This window comes from Pteropus vampyrus, unplaced genomic scaffold, assembly GCF_000151845.1.
Source record: "Pteropus vampyrus isolate Shadow unplaced genomic scaffold, Pvam_2.0 Scaffold50, whole genome shotgun sequence".
NCBI classification, from domain to species: Eukaryota; Metazoa; Chordata; class Mammalia; order Chiroptera; family Pteropodidae; genus Pteropus; species Pteropus vampyrus.
Window position 1 is genome coordinate 196,245 of NW_011888831.1, and position 8,830 is coordinate 205,074.

An 8,830-nucleotide genomic window follows, 5' to 3' on the forward strand; every position below is an offset into this window, starting at 1 on the left:
CCCCTTTCAGTATTTCCTGTAATGCGGGCCTCGTAGTGGAGAATTCCCTCAATTTTTGTATGTCTGGAAAGGTCTTTATTTCTTCTTCATGACTAAAGGAGAGCTTTGCTACACACATTATTCTTGGCTAGTAGTTCCTTTTATTTAATAGTTAGAATATTTGATTCCAGTCTTTTCTTGCTTGTAAGGGTTGTGCTGAGAAGTTCGATGATAATCTAATGGGTTTTCCTTTATAAGTTACTGTCTTCTTTTCCCTGGCCACCCTGAGAATTCTTATTTTGTCTTTGATTTTTGATAATTTTTAATATAATGTGACTTGGAGAAGGCCTTTTTGGGTTGAGATAATTGGATGTTCTGTTGACTTCTTGAATTTCAAGCTCCAGCTCATTTCTGTGGTCATTCTTATTCTCAGATTTCATGCTCAGATGTGCTGGCATGCAGATTGGGTGTTTTTTTTAGAGTTTTAGATGTTCAGCTTATTGATGTTTCAAGGGGAAATATCTGGGACATCTCTCACTCCACCATGTTTCTGACGTCACTCTCAAGAAATCTATTTTTAACAGGGACAATCAATCTTCTTATTTAAAAATTTGTTATTTGTCCTTATATCTACCATTTTGTTCTTATTTATGCCACAGGAAGGTACAAGGGCTTGATTTTGCCTGGTTCCTTTGCAGTGGGGAAGCCCATATTTGTCACACGTGCATGCCGAAATGAAATTCTCTTCTTCTAGACTCCCAGGACCCTGGTTTCTGTGCCAGTAACGGACTCCCACATTCCCATCACCTCTCTTTGCAGAACAATTTAGCTTCTTGATCAAAGCTTCTCTCATTATCATTCCTAGGGTGTTTGGTGGAGGGGAATAAACCCTACATTTCATAGACTAAAAGGCTCGTTAAAGTATTTTTCTAAACACAAGAATAGTCATCTCCTTCCTTTCTCCTATGTTAATGTGGCTCCAACTGCAATCAGTTTAGAGGATAACTTCGTTGTCCCTGCAACATGAGTGTTTGGAGCCCATATTTAGCAGGGGGCTATATTAATTTGTATTTGTTCTTCAAGGACACATTGAACATACAAACATGGTATTATCTATGTAACTTTACACTGTATTAATATAGGATCTGATTTCAGAGTAGGAATTGTATCATCTGTTTTTCCAGTTAGTAATTTGAGTACCCACCCATCCATATTTGCAGAAAGTCCAGCACTTCCCTTTCTGAGTGCTCTCACTTGCTTCTGTCCCTATTCCATAGTGTAACTGGGGAAACATTGTCCTGCACAGTCTAATAGGTCATTTTCTAGTGCTGCAGGGATCCCTTCATAGGGATGACATAAGTGACATACACTTGGACTTCCCAACTCCTAGTTCATACAGGCTCGGGCAAGGTCCCCATGCTTGACTGTTGTGCTAGGAGGCTGTGCCAGGGTCACGTCCAGCCTCAGTCTCTCAAATCTTTAGGCCTTGGTGTTGCATCTGGTCATTTAACCAGACTGCTTTCCTCACAGAGGGTTCCCTCTTGGGACTTTTAGTGTTCTTTCTTGCTGGTGAATCTCTATTAGAACCTTCACAATCTTTCAGAGGGGACTTAATATTGAATAATATAAAAAAAAAAATTTAAGTCTCAATCCATTTTCCTCCAGGCACTTTATGCAAAGTCACCCCTTCCTCCTTATCTACCAACTCTGAATACCAAGGGAGTATTGGGGTGGGGGTGGGAGATGGGGAGGGTATGATTTTGTGGGATCTCAAAAGGGTGCTGGTAAGAGAACACTCAAGATTCAGGAAAGAGTCAAAGAAGGTTTTCTCCCAGGGAGCTATGTTCATTCAGAGAGAATAAAAGCTGGCAGATTCTTGCTCCTTTGCTACCTGTTCCCCTCTTTCTCCCACCTTTGCTGCCCCAATACTAGCAGATATGTCCAGGTCAAGCCTAAAGAGTCAGCTTAAGTTTCTATGGGTTCATAGAATCATCTTCAGTCATGCATATACTTCTAGGAGTGGTTAGTTTTGTATGTTTAAAAAATATGTGCTATATTATACACATTTTCATGAAGATTGCTTTTCTCATGTAAGAGCTATATCTCATGGAAACCTCTGTACTTCAATAGTTGCACATCAGACTCATTTAAACAGCTGCATCGTGCTCCACAGTGCATTCTCCCATTCCTCTGTTGATGAGCATTCAGTTTCTAGTTTCTTGACATATGATGAATATTATAAAGGGCATGTTTATACTTATACCCTTGTATATTTAATGGTTTTATTTCCATGGATTGGAATCTAAGGAAAGGGTGCAAAGGATAAAAGACTACAAAAAAAAAAAAGAGAGAGAGAGAGAGAGAGAGAATACAATAAAACAAACAAATAAAAGAAAAACAACAGAGCTGAATGTTTTTACTTGTCAGGCAGAGGAACACACCAGACAGGACATTGACTGAGTTGGCACGGAGAAGGATAAGTCAGAGACTTTTAACTGCTAGAAAGGGGTGTTCATAATATTTATGCTAATTAAAGTTGAAAGCTTGTACCCCACAGAGGCTGGATTGAATACATAGGTTTGTATACAGTTGGTCGAAACAAGCTCTGTTGTTCTTTAGTTGGGGTAGTCTTAGGTCCACACTCAAGATTGGGCTTATCAGTGTTGCTCAATATTCATGGTCATTTAACATCTCCATTTGGCTAGGAAGAGTTGTGGTGAAACACAGCATTCAGTTTTGCCATTTCTGAGGCAAGTGCTGCTAAAAGTTCTTTTATATGGGATTACTAGGTAAAAGAGTATGTGTTGGGGGGGACAGAGTTTATTTGTGATATTATGGAGAACAGATTCAGTAGAGAGATGGAGGCAGAATGCAGATCAGAGTGTAGCATGCCTTTCAAGAAATAAGGCCATGAGAACAGAACAGAGAGAGGGCCATAGCTGGAGATGGGTGACCAGTAGAGCCAATGAGAGGGAGAGTTTGAGATTAAGGAGAATGAGGGTAAGTGATGAGGGGAAGACCCAGAGTGAGGAAGATAAAATCTGATAAACGTGAAGGAACTGGCCTTAGATCATGCATTTTCAAAAAGGGTGGGACAACAACATCTTAGTTATTACAATGGTGTGTAGTCCACCAAAGGGCCATATATATCAATAGACATACTAAGGCATTAAAATTGCATGTGGCTGGGGCAGAAAGCATTTAAGGAAAACATGTCTTAAAGGCTTTGCAAGGGGGCAATAATAGAGAAAAAGGTAGAGTAACATGGCCCAGGGGTGTAATTTCCCTTGCACTACTCACTGCTTGGATGCTGACACAAGAAAAATAAAAGGTTGGATTCATCCAAAACATTGAGGAAAGGAACAGGGATCTTGAGGCTCTGTTAGGCAGAGGATGACATCAGCTCCTTCCTCATTCTTATATCCTCAACTTCAGTGGTACAGCAGGTATGGACAACAGGCCTCATTCCTATGTGTTATCCATTGGCATTTTAAATGAATGTGTTGTCAGGATAAGCCTCCTAAACCCCCTTGCCATGAGATTGGTTTCTCTAATTGGCTTGGATTTACTTATTCTGAAGCTGGCTCTTTTCAACATTTCTTTAAAGTGTTTTAGAGGTTAATCCTGGTCCCTCCCTTCAGCCACCACTAGAGTCTCTTTTCCTGAGGGACTCAGCATACAAAGTCTGGCCTCTCTTTTTAGGACTGACCTTCAAGGCCAGACCCACAGCATCTTTGGCTTTTCACTCTACTTTGGAGAAAAATAAAGGTTAAAGGACAAAAGATTCATGTGGTGCATCAAAGGATACAGAGGATACAAAAATTCCATTCTTTCTCTGGGATCCCAGCCAACACCTCCTAACCATCCCAAACTCTGTTTATCTTTTTCTTTGTCCTGATGTTTACCTCGTATTCCTAATTATTTGGATTTCTTATTCACTCTGATTTGTAGATAATTATGTCTACCTGATGATCTTTCTCTATCCTGTGCTGAACCATATTTAAAAGCTATCACTAGGTTTCTGGTAAAAATAGCAGAGTAGGTAAATGCTGTGCTTGCCTCCTCTCACAACCACATCAAAATTGTAACAAAACTATAGAATTGCCATCATTGGGAGTCACCTGAAGTCTAGAAGTCCTACGACTGGGGACACATAGAAGTAGCCACCTTGAAACTGGTAGGAGGGGCAGAGATGTGAAATGGGCTGGTTCTGCACTCGCTTGTGGAGGTTGAGAATTGGACGAAATATCTCAGCTGTGGAGATCCCCCTGAAAGAGAGAGGGGACCCAGCCCTGCATCGGGCTCCCCAGCAAAAGGTTCCAGGGAGAGAAGTCCCTACAACATCTGGCCATGAAAACCAGTAGAGATTGTGGCTGAGGGAGATAGAGGGCATGAGGGAGCTGCAGACTTTCCTTTTAATGGGCTCGTGCTCTGACTTACTTGGTGACAGACTCACTTACTCACAGACTCAGTTCATGGCTTGGCCTCTCGAGGCACTTCCAAGCCCAGCCTGGGTGGTGGCCATTTGCAAATTGCTTGGTTGCTCATGCTGGGTGGCCCCGGGCAGGGCAAAGGCTGCAGTTGAACTTCGACTGGAGTAGGGCCCATCCCAGGAGACCCAGCCTGCACATCTGGTGGCCAGCCTCATACGGGGTCACATCTGAAGACAACATACCCAAAGGGCAGACAGGGCAGGCACCAGAGGCCTGCTAAAGCAAATCCTGCTCTGTTAGGGTCAGCCTCTGTACAACAGCTCCTTCACTGGTCACAGCCAGTCATCACAACCAATCAGTCTTAGTGTCATTCCCTCCCACTGATGAGCAAATAGCAACCAAATCTCAACTACAACAGGAGGGCTCACACAGCCTATACAACACACATACCTAGAGCACCTGGCTCAGGTGAACAGGGAAGACTGTGTCACTGGAACCCACAGCACACCAACTATATAAGGCCACTCTGCTAAGACCAGGAGACGTAACAGCCCTACCTAATACATACAAACAAACACAAGTAGGCAGCCAAAATGGGAAGACAAAGAAATGTGTCCCAAATGAAAGAACAGAACAAAGCTCCAGAAAGAGAACTAGACAAAATAGAGACAAGCAATCTACCAGATGCAGAGTTCAAAACACTTGTTATAAGAATGATTAATGAACTTAGGATAAGAGTAGATGAACTCACAAATTAGTAGTTGATAGATGGTCACAGGATTGGGGAACACAGTATAGGGAATACAGTTAGCATTAATATATTGGCTAGGTGGAAAACCAGAAGGGAGAGAAAGAGCAATTAGGGGGATTGTATTATAAATTATATAAATGTCTAACCAATGTACTGTGTACTTGAATACTTGAAACTAATTAAAATAAATAAATTTAATAAAAAAGAAGTGATTATATACACACACACAACAGAATATTACTGCACCATAAAAAAAGAATGAAATCTTACCATCTGCAACAACATGGATGGACCTAGAGGATATTTTGCTGAGAGGACTAAGTCAGACAGAGAAAGGCAAATGTCAATGTAGAATCTAGAAAACAGGATAAATAAACAACAAAAACAAATTCATAGATACAGAGAGCATTTTGATGGTTGTCATTTGGGGGTAGGGGATAGGTGAAGAGGGGAGGGAGTTAAGAGGTACAAATTGGTAGTTACAAAATAATAATGGGATATAGAATATAGCATGGGGAATGTAGTCAGTAGTATTACAATAACTATGTATGGTGTCAGATGGGTACTGGATTTATTGGAGTGATCACTTCATAAGTTATATAAGTGTCTAATCACTGTGTTGTACACTTGAAACTAATATAGTATGTCAACAATAATTGGAAAAAAAAAAAAAGCTATCACTAACCCAAAGCTATTCCATGTAACAGACTTGTACTGAAGGTTTGAAAGTGTAATAGCCAGGTCTGAGACTAGGGTGAGAAGAGTGAGGCACTTAAGCTCAGGTGCAACATATAAGGCACCCCAGAAAAAAACAGTAATCAAGATAAAAAATATTTTAATGGAAAATTTTTAAATCAAAATTAATGTAAAAAATTCATGATGAATAAAATATGAAAATTTTAAATAAAGACAGAATCATTTGTAAGACTTGATATTAGCCATCTATATTCTTACTATTTTTTGCAATCACTCCTGTCACTAGAAATTTCTCTCTGGCTGACTTGACCACCAGCACCCCCATATCTAAACCACAGGTGCCTTGTTGTGGAAATATCTTACTTTATCTTCTATTTGCGTATTCCCAGGCTGTCTCACTTCCTCTCCCTACCTTCACCCTCTCCCCAGCAATGGCATACTTGAGGAAAGTCAATATTATTCTCCTTTTACTATGTAGAACAACTTATCTCTTGTAGTCTCATCTCCTTTCCTCTTTTCTTCCTCCTGGCTTTGCAAAACCAAAGTGGTTCTTCAGACGTTTTGTAAATAATGGGCCTTTTGGTACTTTAGCTACATAAGTACATGATTTTCCAAAATCAATTCTCAGGCATCAATCACTATCTTTTCCATTAGTGTCTATAAAAGGAAGAAAGCAGAGATTGACTTTCTTTTTTTAAAAATTAATTAATTAAATTTTATGGTGACATTGGTTAACTAAATCCAATAAGTTTCAGCTGTACACTTAAACAGTAAGGCATATATATATTTATACTGTGTGTTCACCTCCTATAGTTAGATTTCTTTCTGTCACCACATATTTGACCCCCTTTACCCTGTCTACCTCCCCCCTCCTCCACCACCCCCTATCCTCTGGTAACCACTAGTCTATAGTCTATTTCCATAAGTCTCTGTTTGTTTGTCCTGGAGACTGACTTTCTTAAGATTCATACACTGCCATTCCCATCTCAAAAAAAAAAAAATGGCAATTGGCTACAATCATGTGTGTAAAAAAAGAAAATGAATGGATCTAATTTAATCCTGCAAAACTTGGAAAAGTAGATATTGTTATCCCTCTTTTGTAAATGAGGGCACCAAAACTCAAGGAGGGGAAAGGATGTCCTCGATGTCACATGACAAGTAAGTGAGATAGCCCAGAAAGTGTCACGGGCTTGATTTATATCCTCATCACCCATTCTTTCTTTGATACTTCAGTGTTGCCATCTGCCCTCAAAACTATGATGAATCCACTCCCAAAGCTCGCCTATGACCTCTTCATTCTTAAATCCCTATGTGCTCATTGTTGTAAAAGTCTCTATTGCTTTGATTAGGACTGCCCCTGTGAAGCACAGAGTCTCAAGCAAATAATTTTTCACAGGCCCCAGATCTATATAAACAATTTGATTAAAAATGTATTACACAATTCAGCCCATGTGAGGGATAGTGATTTATCAATAAATATTTAGAATAATAGGTTGTACTTATGTATTTGTTTATTGTGCAACCAGTGCACGTGGAACCTGGCAGGAACATTTGTTCTGGTAGTTTTCTGAGAAGGAGTGTTTAAGAGATAGATTTTTTGATACCTTGCATATTTGAAAATGTTGTCATTCGACTCACACTGGCTTGGTAATTTGCCTAGGAATAGAATCCTGGGTGGGAAATAAACTTCTTTCAGAATTTTGACAGTATTCTTGTTAGTGAAAGTGTAGGCTAAGCTCATAACAAAGAAACCCCACAATACAGTGACTTAAACATCTGATTAGTAGTTCCTGTATTATCTCTTCTGATTTCCAGCTCTGTCTTTTTTCACTACTTTCTTGGAGATTTCCTCAACTTCTTCTCCATCTCTTCTATTTAATTAAAAATTTTCTGCTATTAAATCTTCTCTGTCTTATTCTTACTTTTAGAGAACACTTTGTTCTTATTTCAAGGGTGATAAATCTTCTCTAGTATTTCTGAACATTATAATTATAGTTTTCAAAAGCTTCTATTCCTTCAGTTTTCCTGAGATTCAACAGCCATACCACATATGAGTAAAAGCAACAACAGTCAAAAAACAAATAAACAAATGCCTGGTGATCCTTGGCTTTTTTTTTTTTTTTTCATATTTAAGAACGAGGCACTAAATTTAAGAAGTACAAATTGGCAGTTACAAAATAGTCATGGAGATGTAAAGTACAGCATTGGAAATATAGTCAATAATATGATATGACTATGTATGGTGTCAGATGGGTTTTAGACTTATAGAGGGTCACTTTGCAAGTTATATAAATGTCTAACCACTCTGTTGTACATCTGAAACTAATATAATACTAAATGTCAACTGGAATTGAAAGAAATTTTTTCAAAGAATGAGGCACTATAAAAGGTCCATTGTTAGGGCTTTTTAAAGGAACGGGCCAAGATCTGGTCATTTGGGATGGCATGCTCGGTATCAGTATCTTTAGGGCTTCCCTGTTGATTTGCTTGGTATATCTAGAGACCAAAATTTCATTTTCCTTTTTGGAGTATATAAGACTGGCCATCAGCATTCTTGGTAGCATTTGGAGAAATAGGACTAAGAACTCACTATTTAGTGTTTTAGCTTTCACTTAGATTTTCTATTTTCAGTAGGACACATCCACTTGCTCTCCTCAAGTCCAGAGTCCTATTGCTCTATCATAGGATAAACTATTAATCCTCTGTTAGGGAAGAGGTAAAATTGCTTTAGTGGGTTGATAAAGGAATATGGGGGCCATTTGCTTTTCATGCAGATTTTCAATCACTTCTACTACATTCAGTATCATCCACACCCATCCCCCCAGGAATCATTGGCACCACTTCCTGAGCCTTTCTGAGGATCTGTGCCCATTCCTTTGAAAAGACTGTCTGCTGTCTTGGACTTCACAGCTCAAGTGGGGAGAGGTACTGGCATGCTTTCAGGGTTGTAGTCTGTATTTGTTTCCACTGA